Raw genomic sequence first — 23565 nt, 5'->3', positions numbered from 1 at the left:
AGATTAGAATTATTTCAACAATTTTGTTTACTACAATTGGCTTTTACCAGATTATTATTTGATATGATGGTAACAGGATATGTAGCTTCAGACGGCCAGCGCACTTTCTCGGTCTCAGTAGAAACCATATTTTCTTTGAAAATCAATTCTTCCAGGAATTCCTGCAAATTATTATTTTTTGAAGTAAGATAATTTGGTTTCTTAATTCTCCCTACAAAGTTTTAAATTATAAAATGAACTTATTAGAAGATAGTAAAAGTAACTCTTTTTACATATTCATAAAATTTAAATTGTAATGAGGTTTCTTACTTGTAATTTATTAAATATAAGATTTAAGGCATAACATGCATACTTAATAGAGATTTAGTAACATTTTAAATAAATGGGTCTTAATGTATTTAAATAACGTTCTAAGCTCAAACTGGTCGTTGTCCAATACCATTGATTATCAACTTTGGTTTTAATATTTAACATATTCTCTACACAAATGTATTTTAATTATGATAGCACATTTATTTTGTTTGTTTAAGCGAATAATATTAGTGATTTTAGTGTCCCGAGTTGCCAGTTAAAACTCTAAAAATAACGTATTTATCGCTGGTATTATCGAACTGATGTTTGAAGCCTAATTTGTGTATAGGATAACAAGTCATCTCTAATATTACCCGTAAGTTGAATATAACGCATAGCATAAATAAAGAATAGCTTCAAAATGTTAAATTTTTATGTGGGTAAATAAGCTGAACAAAGTTTGAGAAAAGGAAAAAAGAATAATAAATAATTGAAATTGATGAGAAGATGATAATTGTTGCGAGCTTTAAAGCCAATATCCTAACAGATTCTATCAGAGATGGGGAAGATGAAGTAATATTTTTGTAAGGTTTAATCGTCTATTCATAACCAAACAAGACTTCCGTCCGTTAACCGGCAAACAATCCAATCACAATCAAAGATATTTACAATTGAAGACGGTCAAACAGCGAGAAGGTGCGCGCGCTGCGGGAGGCTCCGGCCGTCAGTCGCGCGGCGCTCGCCGCATCGTTGGTTCACTGCGTCAGGGTCCAGGCGGTGAGGGGAAGCTTCGTGATCCATGCGACGTGAGCAGGTGTAGTGAAGTGATATGGTGATTTGTTGTGATTGTTAAACGACCAGCACTGGCACCGCTCGAGGTTCGTTCACGTTACAATATTTTTTCATATAAAAAATAATGTATAAAGAATATAAGTAAAAGATATTTAACACTTTTTTTTTAAATTTTGTCAAAACATATTTGATTAAGATCAACATATTTTAACACAGAATTAATAAAAACACAGTGAAAAGGTTCACATTAAATCCTTAAAACATAGAATGATAACCATTTGAGAGAAATATGATCAAAACACACGTTTGTTTTTTGAAATTTCTTCATTGATATGCATTCAGAGATATTTAAATTTGAAAATGCTTTTTTAATTAATTGTTATATATTTTGATCATTGTACTCTTTTGTTATAAAATATCGAGACCGAAAACTAGTACAGCTAATTTAACATTGAAGTTGTAATAAGTTTTTCTCGGATTGGGAACCGTCTCATGTCAGGAGGTCCTTTGTGTTATAATCAACTTAATCGAATCAAAACCACTTAGTAGGGAACAGATGGTATAACATAAACAGGGATAATTTTATCATCCCTTTTTGAAAGTAATCGCTTGTGTTTCATTTTGGTACTTTATCAATGTTTTAATGAGGGCGGTTAAACTCCCTAAAAGCTTTTTTCTATTGCCATTACATAACTTTTTTGCAACATTAGTGAAAAATCTGACGTAAATATATATTTTTCTTTACATCCATTATAATATCGCGGAGAACATCATTAAGGCGACTTTTATTCCATCAGTAATGGGAGTAATATAAAAGTCATTAATAACAATTAACGAGCCTGCGACAGATCCCGTCTTCATTTACAGCCAACTTGGACCGACTTGTCGAATCACTTTTTTGATTAGTCAACTTTAAAACCATAAATCAAAGTAAATTTCATAGCATGTTATTTGTTATAGAGTATGAATTATTACGACTCATTATAGTTAGTCTTGATAAAATATAATACTCAATTATATTTCTTTTATAATCCTTAGTAATTTTACCGTTTGGCCCAAACGTTTTGATGTTCGTCATGGAAGAAAAGTTGACTGATAAGTTTTTAATGTTAGCGATATTTGCATTTTATAACATGGATTTCGAAGTTCATGCAGAGGAGATCGGATGGGGAAGCTAATGAATAGTAAAAGGAAAGGCATGTGATTGAAGTGAAGAGATCTACTATTCATGAATTTTTTACTTTCCGAGCCTTCTTCAAAAAGTAATTACTATGAAATGCTCCATTTGCTTCATAATTGCGTGATTTGAGAAAGTAAGTTTCACTCGTACTTTTAAAATCCCATCGTTAATATGTGCTTGAGTTATAAGCCTTTTAATTAATGAGGAAGAAAATAACTTCGCAAATTACTTTGCTTCAAAATCAAATATAAATATATCACATGGGTTTTCCTTGACGGAACTTTCCCTTAAGTTTCTCTTCAACACCAATTGGGTAACATATAATTAAAGTTACTCCTTGACTTAATAATCAAATATTTAACAAAGGCATGGAAATTTGACATTCAATTTTATGCCGAACAGGTTTATATAGATATATAGGTTATTTAGGTTTCTTTGTTGTGTTGTTTATTTTAACAGCTTACTTTCAGTATAATATTAGAATTGGGTATTTCTTTCTTAAAATATTTTTCATTTTATATTCTACAACAAAATAATTGTCATTTAAAATATTGTATCGATATATGTTGACTAATTAATTAGTTTAATAAACAATTATTATTATTATTAAAATCGTGTTCAGTGTAAGGACGAAGAACCCGAGCAGCGGATGTTAATAAAACCAATGCGTAAAACGACCAGAAGCTTCCAGTCCATTTTGTGTATCGTAACTTAAAAGGAAATTTGTAATATTTTGTAAAATGGCGTAATTTGCATAATTTATGCATAACGTATGCATCACTGTGCAAATTACATTATGGTAAAATTGCCAAGTTTTATGCAGATTGAAGCAAAAGGGAATTCGTCTGCTGTAAAATCAATATCATGTCTTTATTCCGCGTTGCCTTACGATGATTTTGAAATTTAAAATCTTAATATGCTTCTTTTTGGTATTTTTGGTCCTTCTCGAGAAATGGGTAAGCGTCTTGTATCCTAAAATAGAGATGACATATGAATGGGAAAACTTAGACTGACTGCCATCATTCACAGTTTGTTAATCAACAAATCGATTCATTAGCTTTTTTCTGATATATGTTACCTATATTGGCCCTACACCTTTTAATCATTAGATATCTTAAAAGCAAATAGCCATGATTGAAATAATAACATGATTTTTTTAACATTCAATAGTTCACTTTAGTTTCAAGGCTTTGTATCCTATTCATTTTGTCTAAAGTCTTTTATAATATTATTGAAGGAAATCGTATTCTATATAAAATAGCTGCCAGAGGTTGGACCAAATTTTCCGCTTTCGTCTTGTTTTTAAGTCCCACTTCAGATCTTCACATTTCCCTAGGATTTATATTAATATTATATTTATATTTATACTTGAGACAAATTTTAGGTGTACGTAAACTACATCCATGAATAGTATTAAATGATATTGATCCTGCCAATTAAAATAATTCGTGGAAAAAACTTATGAGTAGGTTTTTAGTGTTTTAACTCTAAAATACTTGTGATTAGTAGATAAATAAGTTTAAATACTTGTAAAATAAGCAATAAACATGTTATTTAAAATTTAAAATGGTTTTTAATACGTAAGTATAAAATTTTCAAGTAGAACGGCAATTAATAAAGATGTCATATTTAAAAAAATAATGTAAGCACCAGGCTACGACTCAAATTTGGTGTATCTCGGCCGAGGGGGACATATTCTCTCATCGGCAAAGTGGCTATTATTGCTGCGGTTCGTTCCAAAATGAAAGTGGCGAAAGACCTAAGTTCCTTCGACATCTATCCCAATCCTATGACTCCTTCCTTCTTTCTACAATACATATAGTCTCAAAGGTCAATAAAACACCATATATATATATATATATATATATATATATATAAGTTATATATTCCAGTCTCTATATACACAACATTCGAATTTAATAAGTTGGATTGCCTACCTTTACCTTTAGAGATCGTATCAAACTTTGTATTTATTGACTACATTTATTATAATAATAATCTTAGTTATGAAACTGTTGCAAATGAACCGTAAATAGCAATTAATGCCAAGCCGAAAAGTCCAATGAAAGTATATCATAATCAGAAGTGCACAATGACTCATTATTTGTTGTAAACAGCCAATCAGGATTAACACAAATCCCAGTAATTGGGACGAGCAAAGAGAACATCATTAGGTATTTATTGCGATTGACTAATCGTGGATTATCTAATTATTTATTGATGTAACAATTGCTCGTGTGTGCGTTCCCAAGGACCTATGTCATAATATTAAATCAGTTTTTTTGTATCTTAATTTTAATTTAAGGAGTGTATAATAATTATGAAAAGTGACAAGACACCATGTGTAGTTAATCAGTTCTCGTTGAAGGTAATTTATATTAAAATCCAATCTTCATACTCAACGGTGATATTATTGATACGATTTTGTTTCACTAGAGGTGAACGCTTTGTAACTAAGTATAACAAGGCTTTGTATATGGCCAGAACAATAATATCCTTTATTAATTTAACATGAAATAATTCAAAATGTAATACAATATCCACATGGATTCGGTAGTAACATTTTATTATGTTTAAATTGTCGGCAAATCGTCTTTATATGTCTCAATATTTCTCAAGGTACCATAACAAAATACGATGCTATCCGAGGAACGTAAACTGGCACTTATATCTTCGAGATTCAATACGATAAGCTAACTTTATGATCACATGAAGTAAGCAACAAAGGCTAAAAATAAACTCAGCTTCAGTTATCAAACATTGGTCTCGTTTAGTATAAGCTGTTTAAGGGAATGTCTGCTACGTTGTATATAACTATAGGCTGTTACACTTTAACGTCTACGAACTGATACTCAAAGTGTAAAAAAACGACGAATGATAAGGAATTTTTATGATATATATAGCCTTATTTATTTTGATTTAATTTTTTAAAGCGACTAAGTCGTAGTACTGACTTACGCAAATACTCACAGCATCCAACTTGAAAACCAATTCTTTAAAGAACCTATACAAGTGGGATTAAAAAGTGAAACAATAATTTTGTTTAGTGTCCTATTTTAATTTATAACAACATCCTAAGTGTTTTCTCGAGAAAGGGTTTTTCCTTTATACAACAGTATAACTAAAACATTTTATTTATTTATTAAGTAATATTTTAATATATGATAGAGAAGAGGTTAAATAAAAATGAAAGCTTTAACTAAAAGTTCTCTAATGTACTGACTAGTGAAAACCTATTGGTTTTATCAATTTTCCTCGTACTTTTCACCTAGAAAACATTTTTCTTTGGTTACATTGAATCATTACATTACTTCATATACTTCACAGAAGTTCTTCCGTCTTAAATAAAGTCTCTTTCGTTCATTAATTTTCACTTCCTAAAATAAAAAACGTCACGTCACAAATCAAAATAGAACTCTTAGTAGAATATTAACAAGTTAGAATCTGGAGCGAAGTTTTAAATCTGTAACATTTATTAATAATTCCTTTTACTATAAATGATTTTGAGTTTTGCATCAGAAGAAGTCCTCAGGGTTTTTACTACGACGTCGACATGACTTTTATCCCTAAGACTTTTTGTAAACTTTACATATTGTATTCAATATTTCTTACGATATTTTTTTTAACAACTTTCAATTGTCTTCCTCGGTATTAAAGATGATTTGCACAATATTGCATACCGTCCAATCATTTTTCATTTTAACATAATTCCATCCTGTCAAAGTTTTAATGGTGACAGGTCGCGGTGCGAGGTGCGTTCGCAAAGTTGGAAAATATGAGCGTTCCGTGAAACACGTTTTCGTCGTTATGCGATTTGCTAATTCAGCGGATTATCATAAAATTTACTTGAGAGTTTTATCCTTGTCATTATAAGATTATCTCTTTGAACCAAAAAATAACTGGCTATTTATCGTGAAAAGTCAAGAACTTCGACTTTCAAAAACTCGATTAGAAAATTAAAAAAGAATTTTGTTGTTTCATTCAGGTCGTTAAATTTCTTACATAAACCTTAATATTTTCTTCCTTTCTAAATTCTTCACAGTGTTCTGGAACGGTTAAATGACATGTTGAACATAAAGCCGCATGGCGTCAGTTGGACTTTTGGAATAGACTTATTCTCATCACGTACTTTGTGATATTACGAAGGTTCTGGATAGAAAGTGTTATTGAGCGTGATAAATGGCCAGTAAATTTTATACAGCCGTCAAACGATTCCGATGTATCGTAATATTGTAATTCGAATGACATTGTAACTCGTGACTTTATTGCGGTTTTAATAATTTCATTCCCTCCTTTACATAATATTTAATAATATTTAATAATATTTTATTGTGGAATACCACTTATTTATTTTGTGAAAAAAAGTAAATCTTAAGGTTCCTGGCTTAAGACATTTCAAAAGAATTGAAACCAGGTAAAAAAATCTGATATAGCACAAATGGTGAAGCTAATAAAGTTGAAATCGTTTAGCTAAGCCAGCTCGGCTAATCCAGGCAGCCAGCTAGTTAGCGCGTGCTCGAGGAAGTAATTACAGCGCGGCTGGGATTACTCCGAGTTTGTGACTATTGTTTCATCAGTTAATTTGTTTTGTTATTAGTTTTTAACAACTTGTAATAAAGTTACATTTAGCAGGCTGAGTTCGCTGTGACAGTGAAGTCGAAGTTACAAATTATGATTTAAATTAAATATGTTCGATGAGATCCACCAAAAAATTTGCTGAGAAGAGTCAAAAGCTATTGTTTGTTCGTAATAAAAGATTCGCGTCTCGCTTGAGGTGAATAAGATTACCAGCGTGTTGTGGGTTAATCTAGACCCAAGTGGGACAGCTTTTATGACCCGGATACGTGACGAAATATAGCCCCTGGGATGGATCGGTATTATGCCACATTTATCATTTCCTTGCTGATGTTTCTTAGATCTTATATTAATTTTGTTTTAGGTTTGCCGATCTCAAATTGCTTTAAAAATACTTTTGTTTTAATACATTTCTGTCGAATTTTAAAAATCATTTTAGCTAAATAACCTCTTATTATTTGCTATACAAGATGAGTTTGGGAAGATAAATAGTAATTAACAGACTTCATTTCATATAACTTCCTTTGGTAAGTTTACAGTAGCCTACGGCAAGAGTTGAGGTTCGTGAGTTTTTCAATACTTTAATCAATATATCAGTCAATTAAAATCATTATAGTGTTCTTTTGTAAAGCACACATCTTAATAATAATGTCAAAAAGTAACATCAAAATATTAAAGCGGAGACCGACTTCTTCGTGATCAAACATTATTTGTTTTAAGAGTTTTTTTCACCCAATTTCCGTAGTCATATGAAACAATAGTTTGTGTGTCAAATTTCGGGACACGCATCTCACGTCCGGTATCATGTGACCCCCGACCCGACGAAAATTGCCTGAAAACTGAATATTGTTCACTCCGGGTTAAAAAGAATTTTATTTTCCTTTGCACAATTTCCTCCTTTCTCCACATAGATACTTTCTACCAATGATAATTTTGGAGAGTGAAATATTTGCTATTATTTATTAATATAGAAACAGAATTAGTGTTCATAGTTACCTTTAATATCAACAAACTTATTTGGAATAATTGAATTGAACATTATCGTTGAATAACTCGAACCAAGTGGCTCTTCACTGGTGTATTTAATGAATATTGATTACGGATTTCAGGCGTTGGTAAATCTCTCGTATTCGTTATTTAACCATCGGTTAACCGGTCCGAATCGAAATTGTTAAAGCAAATTTTGAATGTAAAATATTTATTTGCCGTACAAATACCGACAACTGAAAAGTAGTAAGTAAAGTCTGTAAGTATTACATTGAAAAACTGCTATGTTTATAAAGAAGAAGTCATATTTCACCAAAATGTGTACAAAAAAAAAGCGAAAAGCATTTGCAATAAATAGGAAAACTTAAATTAATAATAAGATCTCAATGTCGAGATAATAAAAACAATTTTTATTTTACTTCATTAAAAATTAAATCATAATTAAATTTATGTGTGAAATGATAATTTATTAAAGCTATTAATTAATTTACTGCAGCTCAGGACGAGCATTCAAATGATAATAAGGCAATTTAAATAAAATAATGGACATTCACTCTATTTGACAAAATGTTTACAAGTAAACTGAATTATATGAATGGGAAGATGTTGAAATTTATGTTCAATACTTTACGCGAACGTCATTAAATCAAGATAACGTAATATTCATTTTTATTGCTGATTATAGGCACAAATCAATCACTCTCATGTGTTAGTCACTATTCTCTCGATCTACACAACAAATATCAAGTTCGATTTGACATTCGATACGAAAATGCCTGTCACTAGCAATAGGAAATGAAACAGAGACAAATGAAGTCGGTAAAAAAATTTTTGTAAACATTGTCTGAACCATTTCAGAACTCTCATCTTTTACTAGGAAATGTGATGTGATGTGATACGCACCCAACAATATAACAAAATTTTTTAAATGTCTGAAGAGTAATAAACTTTTTAGAAGAAGCATTAAAATTAACTTCTGTTTAATTTTACAAAAACTTAAAACGAAATTCAGCCCATGTACTTTTTATTTATTTTATAGATTAATTAAAACAAATGTAAACTGTAGTTCATTACGTCTAAAAAGTTTGGTCATAGCAGTCAAACATTTTAAAGAGCTTCATCCGTCATAAGTAACTACTGAAAAATAATTATTTTTATAATTATATATTCAAAAAGTGTATATTCAAAAATTTGTTTGTTAGCAAGCGTGACGGCTCCTAAGTTGGCAACCTTTAGATATCTCACATCATACAATGTAAACAGATGATTTAAAGGGTCGGACTGTAACGGGTTCCTGAGCAAACAGATCAAAGCAGAAGGATAAAAGCCGTCAGCGTCGGCTCGAAGACAAACACCGGCCAAATTGATGGCAAATGGAGATCCCGGCCTTGCCTGTATCGACATTTTAATTTCTGTAAACAGCAATGTTGTAGTTATGTATGAATTGTTAGTGTCGGCGTGTTTACTCTGCACCTACAACTGCGGTACGACTTTAAACTGTCATAATATAATAGCAAGTTACGTATAAAGACCGATAGGATTAGTGTGTGAGTTCAAGCTTGTATTAAATTTAAAAAAAAATGTTACTTAAAATTGTGGTCTTTATTAAAAAGTGCGCAGAAATCTTAAGATTCTGTAATTGAGGACGTAACCTTAATGAAACCTCTTGACCCGCGCTATTTTTAATTTATTTTCTGAGTTGAAAGCTTTGATGAAACTCCCACCAAATTTAAAGAGTAACGGAAATAATTAAGAATCCGTTATAGACGAGAACTGAGGGAATATCGCTTCGTTTATTATTATTGCTCACTAAATCCCAGCGTCGGCTAACTTCCTAAGCAAAATGAGCAGTTAGTAAACTATTGAACGTAAAATGATTTTTAGTTGGGGCGCAGCGACTGCTCTACAAGCTTAAGTCGGGTCTAAAATAGAAATGAAATGTATTGTTTGAGAAATTAACGCGAAACTGTAAATGTTTCGGTGAAACTTATAATTTACTTCTGAAGTTATAGCAGATTTTAATTACAAATTAACCAAGTAATTACTTGGAATATTGTTTACCGTGAAGCATTTAGTACTTAGATTTAAAAGTATCTATATTTATCAGAGCTGTTATAGCAAATAATATTTTTTTACCTAAGAAATATTTTGCAACCACTTGAAAAGTTTCCACTTCAATACCTCTGTAGTTGATCTGATTGTCTGATTTATGAGAAAGGACGCTTAACTTTTGTTGCATATTAAAAGATAGTGTTACAACAAACAACATGATGGAGTTGTCTTAGATATTTTTTTATGTCACTATCTGTTAGATAACTGATAGGAAATAAATAATAATTTTTAGTTCAATACTTACAACCTGCCCTTATTCTTGTTTTATTGTAATTAGACAGCAAGTTGAGTTATTTTAATTATTATTATTATTTATTTAATATTGCAAACAAATGTTACTACTGTTCAAAAGAAAGATCTTTAATTACAATTTACTTAAATAATTCCAGAATGTTCCCCACGAGTACCAAACTTGCACCTAACATTTAAAAAACAGACGCAGGATTTAATTGTCGATTAATATTTTTTTCAAAATTAATACTTTCTTCTTGTTTTTATTTGCGAATTCGTAAATTTTATGTCCGATTTTAATTGAGTTTACTTAAAGAGTAAGCAACAACCGTCTGTTCCTTGCAAGAAAATGAAAAATGACTTTTTTTTAACAATGCTACAAATTCCGTTAATTAAAATGCCGTTGAAGTCAGAACAACAGCTAATTATTTAACAAACTCTCCCCATTTTATGAGGTTCGCGTGATGTCGACCTTATTTCCTTTAATTGGGACAACTTTGATTAATATTATAATAAACCGAGTTTTTCAACTACACTATTGTTAGTTTGAAATTCTTTTCCTATTTAAGTGGCCGTTCGGAAATGGCGAACTTTAACGAGGAAGCGAAACGAGTTGAGCGGAGTTTGTGAATTGAACTTTAATTTATTTTGTTTCTTTTGAATTTGTTTATTGAATTCGAATTCATCTTTAGCTGGTCGAAGGCTACTTCTTCCCAGGTTTTCTAATTTTCATTGGTGATTGCATCCTCGAATAGTAACGAAGTATCCGCTCGTAAATCAATTAGTATTAGAAATGGACAGAATTGAGATTTATAGATGGTTGTGTTGCTTTCCTTCCGAAACTACATAAATTTAAACAGGTCTGACTATAGATTTGTGAGTAGTTGTACAAAATAACAAATTTATTGTTTTAGGTTCTTAGCCTTAAGATTTTCACAATATTCGTTAACATTGACCAATTGAAAATTTGTTGTAATAAAAGGGGAGAGAAACTTTTGCAACTACATACATACTAAAGTCGCTTTTGCACTATGGATAGTAATACTAGAATTAACAAAAATATGAAAACTCAGTTTTATTTAGTTTAACTAATATTTAAAGTTTAAACTATCTCAATCGTAATTGTAACTGATTTTAACTAGCCCAACTCGTAGTATGGTCTTGTTACGGTACTCCACAAGTAAGTAAGGAGACTTACTAGAATTGCTATTACTGGTAACTTTAGAGAGTGCGAATAATTATAATTAATTAATGTCTAAGACTAGTTCTACAATTAACTTCTACATTACCATATCTGTAATTATTTTGTGTATTAAAAGACCTTACCAAATTTTGTTAGTGGTATCAAACAAATTTGTATTTGTTCAAATTATAGTCTTGATTAATATATTATACAAATGTAATATATCTTTATCATTATACTTTAACAAGTGAAGCTGGAAATAATCTTCAAACGTAATTACTGTAATTAAAAAATCTGCTAATATCGCTCACACATACTCGTATGTTAAACATAAAAAAACATTTCAAAATTCAAAAGACACTTTGTAAAAAAGTTTTGATTTCTGTTAAGAAATATTTAAAAAAAACTTTAAAGTGTTGAAGTAGCCATCGTTGAAATGAATTTCCAACTATCCTGTCATACAAATAATATAAAGACGGATGTAATGGAGCGAGATTTCGGTCGTGGATAAAAGCTGAGGATAACAAACAGACGATTTCCTTTCAATGGGCGACGAATTCACACCGCTACGATTACTGAGACAAAGCCTCTTAAACGGCCGACATTGTGGGAAGTTTCTCAAAAATATTCTATTCAGAACTGAAATGATGAATTAGAGACTTAAAATATAAAAAATAGAAGTTGAGCAGCTCTTACTATGAAATATTATCAGCAAACATTTTTTTTTTTTTTATAACTAGCTAAAAAAATGTTGATAGAAAGTATTTTTATAAAATAGGAGCTGTGAATGCTGTTCCCATGACGCGAAGTTTGAGCGAGACCCAGTCAACCGTGTGTGTAACTATTCGTAGGACCAGTAATTGAATTTCTGGAAATCATTAACACTTACAGTTCAATGAACACAACTTCTTCGACGACCCTTCGAATACGATTAAACCATTAGTCCCTTGTAGCTGTAAATCTGAAGATTACTTGTGCTAACAAATTGATGGAGCATTTAAGTGAAATCTGCACGCGACAAAATTTTATCGTTTCTAATGGAATGTTTTAAACAAAATAAATAAATCTCTGGACATGTTACACGTAGTTTAATTCCTTTATTTTAATTCAGAACAGTTTAAGTTTTAATGAAGAAGAATGAAAAAAGTTGTAAATTAAGCGAGACTCAGGAGCGACTTCATTGAAAGCTGACTATTTTGTATTTTAACATTAAACTAAGATTTTTAATTTATTTTCAAGAACATTTTATGGAAACTTAAACTTTTACATAAAATGAAAAAATAACTTCTGTTGCAGTATATTTTATTTTATTTGTTCTAAACTGTTATTTATTTTGTAATTAAAACAATATCCATAAAAAATATATATACGTTTTCTGAAAACTATTGGTGTAATCTTAAAATCGTATCTAAATATTCAAGGTACGACTCTATGTCATTGTGAATTATTTCCCTCTGATAAACTAAAGGGACAGAATACTAATCACTGTTATCACGAAATGCTTCATCAATTATAAATTTGACAGCGCTTTGCATAGATTTATTTGAGTCGTATAATGATTTAACTCTAACAGACAGTTGTCAGATTGTTTTACTCAAGATACTGGTTCAAGTCGGCCGCTTAAATTTGTCTTTTTTGATATGATCTATCAAATATTATTTTATTTATAACTGGTTAATGTAATCTATTACTTTTTTTAACATTAATAGAAACCAAAAAGCATGCATTGTGAAAATAGGCACGTTCGTCTATATTGAGTTATTCCCTCCCGCATTCCTTATTACATAAAACAGTTTTACTACAGTTGACAATACTTTTAGATGTAAAAGAGCTGATTTCACCGAGGGTTAACTTGCAAACCATTTCATCAGCACTTCTGTTACAGCTTGGCTAAACTCCTAAAAATCCTCCCCTTGTAGCAAAGCACATCTATTGATAAGATTTTGCTTTATTCTAATATTATTTTACTAATAAATCGCGTATTTATGTAGATTATTTTGAAATATTTATGAGGTGGTTTGTTTACTGACTTAAGAAGTTTTTGGTTCCGAGTAAAAATTTATTTACACGTATAAAATATATGCCATATACAGAGAAACTATGAACATATATTAGCTGCAACCGCTGTACACGCTGTAAACAAAGTACTAACTCTGAGGCCATTACACAATGGAATATCCTTGTTATATGGTCAAACTTTTACAGTTTTCAAACAAACAAAACACCAAAGTGAAGAAATATTCAACTCCTCTTACGAATACACATAATGATTATGTGCGACAAGGATAGACTATAGCTTTATAGAGGCGCTGCAAAAGAAAATATGCTCTGAGATTTGGAGGAAAGTAAATTTACGGTTGATTTAATATTCGTAAAGCGTAAAGCAAAGATGTGGCTTAAATGTGGATCATAGGACCGCAGCGCGCGTGATGGTCGGAAGTTAATTGCTAGTAGTTCAAAATGATTCAGGCAGGTAAAGCTAAGCCATCTACAAAGACAACTCCGTAAATTATAAAGCTCCCCAACTAGTCGTTATTATAGTCTTGTTTAATGATCTGTCACAAATTATTAGCAAGATCTTGATGGTTCGTGTTTTACGTAACATACTTTTCGACGTGTTTTTCCTCCTTTCGTAACAGAACTTTGCTATGTGAGCGATAGTGACGGACCTCTTCCATATGTGAGTGATATGATTATAATACGATGAATTGTTGAGATAACTTATTAAATGTCAACTAGACATGGGGGTAAACTAAATTCGAAATCTATCGAGGGTAGGGTTTCCTATATTGCTCAAACTTCTAAATATTGTGCCTCGATTTCGCCGTTAAAGTAAGTTTAGCTGAGTTTCTTGTTTTAACGATTCGCTCCCGGATTGGTTTGCGGTTTTATTCAATTTGCAGTTGGCTCCTTTTGTTTATGGATGCTGGAATTATTTCTAAGTTTATTTCAGGGCCTTCTGTTCTACTATTGTTAGCCATTCTCAATATTCATTATTATTTTATTGAACGCTTATTTCTTTTAAATATTATTTATGAACTATTTATTATAGTTTTTACTTTTTAATTAAATGCTTAAAGCTGTTTTGTGCTGTTATTTAAATTAATTTAATTTATTACAAAGTACCTGCAATTATTGTTCCTTATTTTCATGTGGCCCTGGCGCACTGCCTGCCGAATTATTTTAGGAAACAGTAAAGCTGTGCTGAATTTAGTGTAACTGCCTTCCGTGGTTTAAACAGCTTAGTGAGTTATCAATGTTTGGTGAGGTAGCATAGGAAAATAAGGACATGTAATATAAAATTATTAAATGACAAGGTACTTACTGAAACAGGATTTATGAATAGAAATCAATTATTTTTTTTCAATAAAAGTGGCCGATTAGCAATTTATTACTTGGGTATCAGTATGTAAACTCGTTACCATCGATCTTGTGAGTAATAAAGCGATATGCAAAACAAGCAACGACCATGTTCCTGAAACGTAATGGAGGCTCTTACAAATGTCATTAATAATTCATGAATTGATTCGAGCCTTTTTTTTTAACCCTTTGATGTATGTTTTATTGTACGAATGTGCCTTTTCAACGTTTATTTACTTGACTTTTTATTGATAGATAAACAAATGTTGTTTTGGCTTTATTTTTAATTTTTACTTGTTGCGAATACAAAAAAAAATATATATTTAGACCAGGATTTCAAAAAAATAATTATAACGTCATAAATTCACACATTACTTATCATATCGTGACAGGACGCTACAAAAAATGTCAAAGTAAATACATATAATTTCGCACAGCAAGATTTATTGCTAAACTTATCTCGATGATTGATGTACGCCTGGAAAAAATCGGTTTTCGGACGAACGGATCTAAAATGAGTCCCGTTGCGTATGAAATTAATTTAAACGCTCGGGGTACAACGTCAACATTGAATTGTTTTGTTAAAATGAAAATAAAACTACAAGGAAGTCAGGCAGCTCACTAGGATAAATTAGAAATAAATTTAAACGGTTAAGTGCATCGCTCGAAACTACTAAAAATACAATATCGATATATCCAAAACGAACGGAGCTCTACACGTCTTTGAAATGCTTTAAGGCTAATTGAGCTCCGAATACCTAGCTCAAGTATCCTCCATAAGGTCAAAGAGACCGCTTTAACCCTAGGACTTAATCAGGTTGGCTTTGAAACTTAAGAGGTATTTAAATTGAATTTCCTATTAAACTGATAAGATAGAAGGATATGCAGAAATTTTTCGGAAGTAAAATTGAGTCACTAGGAACATATTTATCATATGTCAGTTCCATGAGTTCGATGGTTTTCCTCGCTCCGATGAGACTCATTTCTCATAAATATGCACGTATCGTTGTTGAAACTGCTCCGTATTTGTGTTAGATACTGAGCATTTACATCATTTCCTTTAATAAATACAGTTAAGTTTAGTCTGGCTAGATATAAACACACAGTTCAGTCGATCGAAGTTACTAAATATAAATTTTCATCGTCGAGACAATGACAAATGCCTTTATCATATTGTTAGCTTCTTCTGAGACACAAAGTTGTGAGAATACTAATTTCTTCTTAATAAAATAAATATATTGTTAAATTGTATATCTAAATTTGTAACGTAAACGACGTCAAAGCGCGGAATACGGTCATCATTACAATGTCAAAAAAAAAATAGTCTAAATTGTTATTTCAACAAACGCTGTTTACAATAGAAGGTAATTTCAAAGATCACACGGAAATGTTAAAATCCTTTTTCTCAATTTTTTTCCCATTACACAATCCACGACCCCTCCCCCCTTGACCCCTAAAGACATTTCAATCAGGTTTTACCTGAATCACTTATTGTTGTGTTTTATATTATTTGCATATTTCCACTTTTTTTGCAAAGGTTTTTTATTTGCTGATATCGACTTATTGGAAAATCATAGAGTCGAAAGTAATGACAGATCAAAAGAAATTGAAAAACATGGGACTTCATTTAGTTAATCGAGAAAATTTGTTATATTCTTTGTAAATATGAAAGGTTAAATATCAGTAAAGAAGAACAAACTATACAAAAAATAAATATACATATATATGTATTAGCTACTCAACATTCACAGAATATTTGATACAGCCGTCGTTACTCGTCGTATTGCTTAAAATATTGGATAATATTTGACAAAGTATTATTTTTTAATGGGATCTACATACGCCGAATGTCAACTTAATTGTTTCACATATTATAAAACGAAGCATGAAAACGGATGCATACCGGAATTGTAATTTATAGCAACAACAGCTACCATTGTTTTCCACTACAATGCTTGACTTGTTACTGTACCGAATGACTCATGCACGGCCAAGTGTACCACATCGCTGCATCAAACTTATAAAACCTAGATATTTATTATGGAATTCATGGTATATATTATAAGATATAATAATAATAAAAAAATATTACATTATTGTTCACTGCTTTAAGATTAACATTGCAACACTGTCATATTTTTTTGTGTACCTTCCAAAAATTTGTTGGGAGAGTAAAAATCTAATAATACCCTAATGGGGCTTTCTATTGAATACTAATTTTACCCTAAACGTATTCCCTTAACATGTAACGCTTCATTTAATTTGATAAGTTTTTTGCTGAACGAAGCCATAAACAAGATTTCTTGGGGCATCATGTTTTCGTGTTCCTTTCAGAAAACTGCTTCTATATGTGTAAAAATATATTGACCAATGTTTGTATATATGTATATACTCGTATAAAGATGAAGAACGTATTATGAAAAATATTTTTCAAAAAAGGATGATATGTCTGCATAGAAGGTAAAAAAGTCAACATCACTCAACGTTGAAAAAAATGATTTTTTTTAATGTAAGGATGGACATCTTGTGGTGTTCTATAACCTTGAAACAATTTTGAAACTTAAAGGGAAGTAAAGGTAAATATTTTAATAGTAAAGAATTTGGAGAAAGGGTATACAAGCGTTAATGACAAAGACGTTTAGAAATAAACCAGGATCTCCAGCAGGTACACGAGTGCTGTCACCGAATTAAATCCTCAAGAGCTTTCAGCTCCATTTACTGAGACATCCCGCGGGATTATTATGAAACCATTATATTCGAAGATAAAATCGTAATGGGAATCTTCGAAGGTTTTAAAATAAAACGTCACATTGCCACTCGCGAAGCACCGATGCTGTCTTTTTACGCCTTACTGAATTCAATTTGAACCAAGACGTTTATTGTTTTGTGCAAAGTGTTTTTATATATTTTCACTTTCATTTAGTGAAGTGTTGTTTTCTCTGGCCTCCTGTTTCATTATACTATTATAAGTAAAGTTTTTAAAATATATATCGTAGGTGCGAATGTTCAAATCCAAATTATAATTATAGGCAGGTGTCAAGTTCGTGATAAGATAACTTTGATCTTTGTCACGAATGGAATGCTCGTTTCCTAGTGAAACGTAAAACGTGAATTTAACTTCATGCCTGAATTTAATGTGAGAAAACATTATTGACATGTTGAGAATGAAAAATACAAACAAAAACGAGAGAAATTAAAGTATATAATGTATATGCACCAATTACCTCGTAATTTAACAATTTTTTTACATTACCAGCTTATCCTTTTACATTTCATTAAAATAAACCACTTAACGATATGACATGTAAATGTTAGCTAGATAAATATAATAAGAACAAAGATACTCATCTTACAGAATCCGATGAATTTACAAATAACTATTAAAAAAATATCAAATTACATTTAGCATTTGCATGTACATGTTGAAATAAAATTGACTAATTTTAATAAAATATAAAAGTATCTCCAGGGTCTCCACTCCATATATTATGACCATAACATGTTTCCATATATATGTATTGTAAATAGTTCCACTCTGACTTCTTCAGAGCTGGTTAATAAGAAGGACTACTAATTAAGAAGTTACGTGGAATTGATACATATTTTCTTCGCGGGCGAAACCATTTGCGTTGATTTTATAAAACATTCGTTTCGTTAAATTTTCCGGTGATGAGAGGAGAGTACGTATCACTATTCTCTTAAAACTTTTTTTGGATATACCAGAGCAAATTATGACATTCGAGGTATAGTATTTGTTGTATAATATATATTTTATCTGTTGTTAATACTAAACTTAAAACGTGAAGATATTTTTTTTTTCTTACAGATTTAAAACATTAACCATAATACAAAATAATAAATAAATAAAAATGATCGCATCAACGAGTTTTTGAGAAAAAGCAGCTCATTACATTTTAGTTTTTTAATTAAATGCTACGAATCTATAAAAAGACATCGAGCTTGTTGGTTCTCGTTGGTTGCTTGTTACGACTCTTCCTACCCTCGAGCTTCCTGTTAATTAAAATCAAATATTTTATTCTTGTTACAAATTTATTTCAGATTTGCCTATTTTTTCGACAAAGGTGTCGTTTTGAAACCTTTCTTGAATCGAAGGATTTCTTACATAATTCTTGTTAACTAAAAAAGTTACATAATTTCTACAGACACTTCTGAGTTATTGCATGAAAACATCTTTTTCTGGATTTTATATTCTTCTTCCCTTGAGTATTTCTTTTAACAAGAAGATAACTATATTGAGAAATATTAATATGTGTGTTTTTTAATTTTACTTCTAGGGCCAATATATTACATTTATTATATGATACAAATATAATGAAGCTACTTTCAATGAGTTCATTTACTAAAACGATATTTTCATGCGAGACCACAATATTATAGATTTGTCAGTTTTGTAAATGAATTGCGTCACAACGGTGACTACACTCTACACCAGAACAATGTGATTACATCGTAAGACTAGGGTAACGCACATACACAGTAGCGACATTATTTAATTTTAATTAGTTCCTAGCATATCGTCAAAACTTGGAGTCATTTTGATTGTGAAATAATTTGACAACTCATATCACAATTGGTGAGAAAAATGTATCTAATACAAACGAATCATCTCCAACTTTCTTATTTAACATTTATACAGAATTGCACAACTATAAATATAAAAGAAACACCCATGGATTTATTCATGACTACAATTTAAGTAAGTTTAAAATTTTCAAGTTTTTCCTTGTTTTATACTTTTAAAAGCCAACATTTATTTTGAATTGTTCATAAAGAATTAACAACTAACAATTGTTCTCACGTGACTTGGGATTAAAATAACATCTTTACCGAACAGTATTATTATATATTTAAAAGACGAATATACAAAAAGAAAAACAAAACGAGAAAATATTGTGAGTGACTTACAAACATCAAAGCTACATCATGTTTCGTGTGAATTCTCTCTCACGGGTCTGATCGGAGCCGTCACAAGACATCGACATCACTGACAATTGTGTTAAATGAACCAACGCATTTATTTAATATATAAAATGTATTATTTATAAGCGGTTATTTCTTTGAACCTTTTTTATGTTCTGCCATAATAGTCTGCTATTGTCCGAGCATAAAGAAAAGATAAATGTGTTTCGGAGTAACTCAACTATTAAAAGGATACAAACATGATTGTTAACAAATACTTTTGTGAAAAAATATAGATATTGGTTAAAGAACGTTTAAAAACAATGTTAAAAAATCTGTGTGTCAACTATTTAAGTGCAGGTTATTCAGTTATTTAAGTGCAGGTTATTGAGTTATTCTCATATTTGTTAAGTAGAGATAATCTCATCGATACTTTTAACATTAAATTTGTTTTTGGTCGCCTGTTTTTAGTTTTGGTTTTGGAAATTAGTTTATTTTTTTTTTGTCTTGAAAATGAAAACAATATCTTGTGTATTATTTTGAAATGAAATTTGAGAGATGTGATTTCAAGTGATGTATTATTCAGAATATAAATATAATTTAAAGATATATGAAATATAAAATATGTCACGAACTTTAAATTATTTCAAGGCAACAAATCTTTATTTACTGTTCCTAACATTTCTTAACTAGCTTGATGCTGCACAAACTCAAATAAGTGTATATTTTGTATGTTCCTGCATCACAGTGTCTCATTGTTTCTTCTACATAATGATGTCTCGTCTTTTGCTGCTCGCTACAAGCTTTGAATTTAGTTTAATGTCACAGCAAAATTACAATTTAAGAAAATATTAGCAAAAACCTTATTCAAATTTAAAGTCTATATTTTCTTTCCAGAAAAGAATTTAGTACGACCAGTTAGATCCCATGTACATAGAAGTTTAATCAATATAATCAAATACATTATTTTATATTGTTTCTTTTAAATAATAATCCAGACGCCTGGTGAGAAAAGAGGTGTCGGTTTCACTCATAAGTTACAAATAAAACTCTATTTTATTTGTTCTTGACCCTGAAAAAAACAAATGAGATTATAAATAATTTTGGACTGCTCCTGTATCCTAACAAAAACTAAACTAAATTAGAAACTTAAGAGGTGTAAATGTAAATTCCAACAAATTATGCGGAGTTCAACGTAATTCTGAACGTTGTGTTGAGTTTCTGTCAAGTGCTCTTATAAGGTTTCATCCACTTATCAATCATTCTTCTTCAAATAATGGAAAATTTGACAATCGGGGTCTCGATGTAGGGACAATCGAAAGTACTTTTCCAATATGATTACGCTCTTCACTATTGTTGAATTATTGACCATAATTCATTTTTATTTTAAAATAATATTTTAATGGACAGGTTTAATTAACTACTAAGTATTTACAAAGACACTATTTTTTAGAAACATCAAACAAGCATAAGAAATACGGTTTAAGGGTATATTCAACATAAAGTACAACACCTGGATTCAATGCTGTAAATGATAGTTTATAAGCTAGGAGTTTTGTCTGTTTTTGTATTTTTTTATATATTTCTTAAAACTATACTTTATTTTTCAATTTATAACTCAAAAAGATAAATAATTAATATCCTAAAAAATATAAATAGAAGACTTAATTCAGTGATATTTGATTTAATTAAATTCGAAATTAATTTAAATAAACTTTGATACGATCAAATACTTAGATAAATCCTGTTCATCGAATTCAGTCTTGGGAATAGTTCCACTTTAGAGTTTGGTGTGAAATATTAGCAGATTTGCAAGTTTCCAGTCGTTAAAGAAGCCTGGAATTCGAATTGGCTTACGTATGTTTGAGGTCCGAAGGCCATTATAAAGTATAGACTCACCGCAGAATGGATTAAGCGTGGTCCCGTCTATATTGGAAATGTCAGCTTTAATTGCAGAACTAGAAATTGGGAATTATTCTCCAATTCATTAGTTGAAATGAGAATAATTTGATGGTTGAGCGTTTGAAGTTCGGACATGACATTTAAATCAGTGGATACGACATCAGTTTTAATATTAATTGTAGGTTACTGCTGGGAGAACTGGCTTTGAAAATTAATAAAGTTCTGCTTGACGATTGTCTGATATAAATTAATTACAAATTATTTCAATATTGCTTTCAATTCAATGTGTAACTATAATTGAAATTTTACTTTTAAGACAAGATTTGCAAGTTCCATATCCACAATTATTGAATTATAAATAACAAAATTGATGATAAAAATTAAAAAAGAAACAGGAGCAAAACATTTTTTTTTTGTTGTTCGAATAATAAATCATCTTCTTTCACATAATTCATTTCACATTGAAACCGAACACCACGACTCAGACAAGTAACAAAAAAAGTATTTTTACGAAAAAATATTATTAAAAAAATATATATGTAAAAAAATTAATACGAAGATCACGGGAGATGGAAACTTTAACAAAACAGTTAGAAGTTCCGATTATTGGCGAAAACTCAAAAACTACTGATGAGTTTTTGATGAAAGCTGATAGAGTAACAATTGGAAGACCTCCAATTTGTATGATACTTTATACTCAGGAACTAATCTTAGTCGTATTTCAATGTTCAAAGTATCGATTTAACTTTTTGTGACGGATGTCTAAACAAACAGATCAATATTCTAAATATTATCATTTCACACATACGAGTACCTACCTTACTCTTTCAAATCAATTGCTACTCTTGAAAGTCAATTGCTTGAAAAGTATTTGTCAATCAATGTACTTTCAGCAAACCCTCGGGAGATGTAGCAGGGTAATGAATACTATTTCATAATTTTTAAAATGTTTTATAATTCAACTAATACTTTAATCTTCTAAAACTTATAATGATTAAAATTTTCGTATTATTGATTATATATTATTTATTTGTTTAAAACAAATGACCAAAGTACTTTTAATAAGTTTTTTGCGATAGCACTTTTTAGAATACAATATGACTTTGAGACATCTCAATGTGACATAATATATTATAATAAACACTTTTTTGTCCGTTAATTAGTTCAACGATTCGCTCTGACAAATGTACGCACTCACTAACAATATTACTTTATACAATAAGGTTACAATTATTAAAGTCATACGTTAGTTTATACTCACATTAATTATATTTTAAAATAAACATGGTAACCCCAACGAAACCCTCTTTATAAACAAAATTAATTATTTGACCAACAATCCTCCTGCTTTTGATGAACTGACTGTTGTTGATTAATGCTTTAATTTTATTTCCGTATAATATTACAAAAAAGAAAATGTACCCGTATTGATTTATGTAATGTACAGGAATAAAAACAGGTTTATGGATAAGTACAAAGAAGCATTAACAAGCTTTTGCTTATCAATCATAACAATCACCGAAAACGTTTCATAATAAAACAACTAACATGCTAAACTCAAGTCTCGCTGAGTTTTTCTCAATTCTTGATCAAAGAAACGTCGACGATGACTCTATGTTAATGTCGCATATCTCTACATAAATGTTTAAGTATATAAGTATCTCAGATTTTGTATTTCCAAAAATAATAAATGAGAAAGCTTTTACAATTGTGTTCATACATTCAGCATCATGCGCAATAGTGATACGTAAGTTCCTAGCGGCAGTCCCTGTACACAAATCGGACAAAACGATTCCTATTCGTTCAAGATTATGTCGAGGCATTATTGCCTCCCTTGTCCTAAACAAGCATGTAACACAAATGTGTTGGCGAATAATTTGGTCACGACGTAGTTATTAAAAGAAATTAGTAAGGAAAACTGTATCCACGAGCAGGGAAAGTAACACAAGTGAAAACAAAAAGAAAAAGAAGAGACAATTATTATCTCCTGCGCTCGTGATAAAAAAGAAAAAAACAAACTATTTCAAAATTT

General features: G+C 30.4%; 1 protein-coding gene across 2 annotated transcripts in view; it reads left to right on the top strand.

The window, feature by feature from the left end:
- Nucleotides 1-1008: 1008 nt before the first annotated feature.
- Nucleotides 1009-23565, top strand: part of LOC116779599 (neuroligin-4, X-linked-like) — a 67345-nt gene continuing 44788 nt past the window's right edge. For both annotated transcript variants that reach the window (XM_032673966.2, XM_032673967.2), the window contains exon 1: nt 1009-1169. The gene's annotated coding sequence lies outside the window, so the exon portion shown is untranslated. The remainder of the gene's footprint in view (nt 1170-23565) is intronic.

Source organism: Danaus plexippus, chromosome 2 (assembly GCF_018135715.1).
Source record: "Danaus plexippus chromosome 2, MEX_DaPlex, whole genome shotgun sequence".
Classification (NCBI taxonomy): Eukaryota; Metazoa; Arthropoda; class Insecta; order Lepidoptera; family Nymphalidae; genus Danaus; species Danaus plexippus.
The sequence above is the reverse complement of the archived record's forward strand: the minus strand, read 5'-3'. Positions and strand labels throughout refer to the sequence as shown.